The sequence below is a fragment of the Nothobranchius furzeri genome, chromosome 11, assembly GCF_043380555.1.
Source record: "Nothobranchius furzeri strain GRZ-AD chromosome 11, NfurGRZ-RIMD1, whole genome shotgun sequence".
Taxonomy (NCBI): Eukaryota; Metazoa; Chordata; class Actinopteri; order Cyprinodontiformes; family Nothobranchiidae; genus Nothobranchius; species Nothobranchius furzeri.
Genome location: NC_091751.1, coordinates 33509224 through 33509863, shown reverse-complemented (window position 1 = coordinate 33509863; position 640 = coordinate 33509224).

Here is a 640-nt window from a genome sequence, read left to right as displayed (position 1 = left end):
TGTGTTGTTTGGCTTGCCCTGTTTTGTCACACTTTGCCTGTATTTACTTTGTCACGTATCACTACAGATTCCTTCTGCCCTTTTCACCCTAAAAGTGGTTGTGTGTCTGCTCTTTGGTGAGCACACTCCTTACCTTTACAGTTGGACTGCTGATCAGTGGGTTGGGATGTTTTTAGGTGTCCTAGTTTAACCCTCTGGAGGCAGGCGTTGCAGGTGTGCAACGTTAAAACCTGCCTACCTGGTTACTCCGCATATGTGTTTCACGAGTATATTTAACTCAGAAATACCCCTGAAGGACGCAGTTGTTCGTCCTTTTATCAAAACTTATTTTGAGCCTGAGAGGGTTAAAAGCTTGTGTGATGTCTTGATCATCTATCCTCTTTTAAGCATTAACATCCTAAATCGACATTCGATAAAACCCTGCTCTGTTCCTTTAAGAATGAAGCTGATTAATGCTTTTGTAGTGAACAGAAAACAGTGATTAATAAATCGATCATGAAAAACTGAGAAATAAAGACGTCACACTGTTTAAATGAACCTGCTTTATTTACTGATAAACTTGATTAAGCTTCACTTTCATGTGTGTGTGTGTGTATATATACAGTATATACACATATGTATATTATTTATTTTTACATAA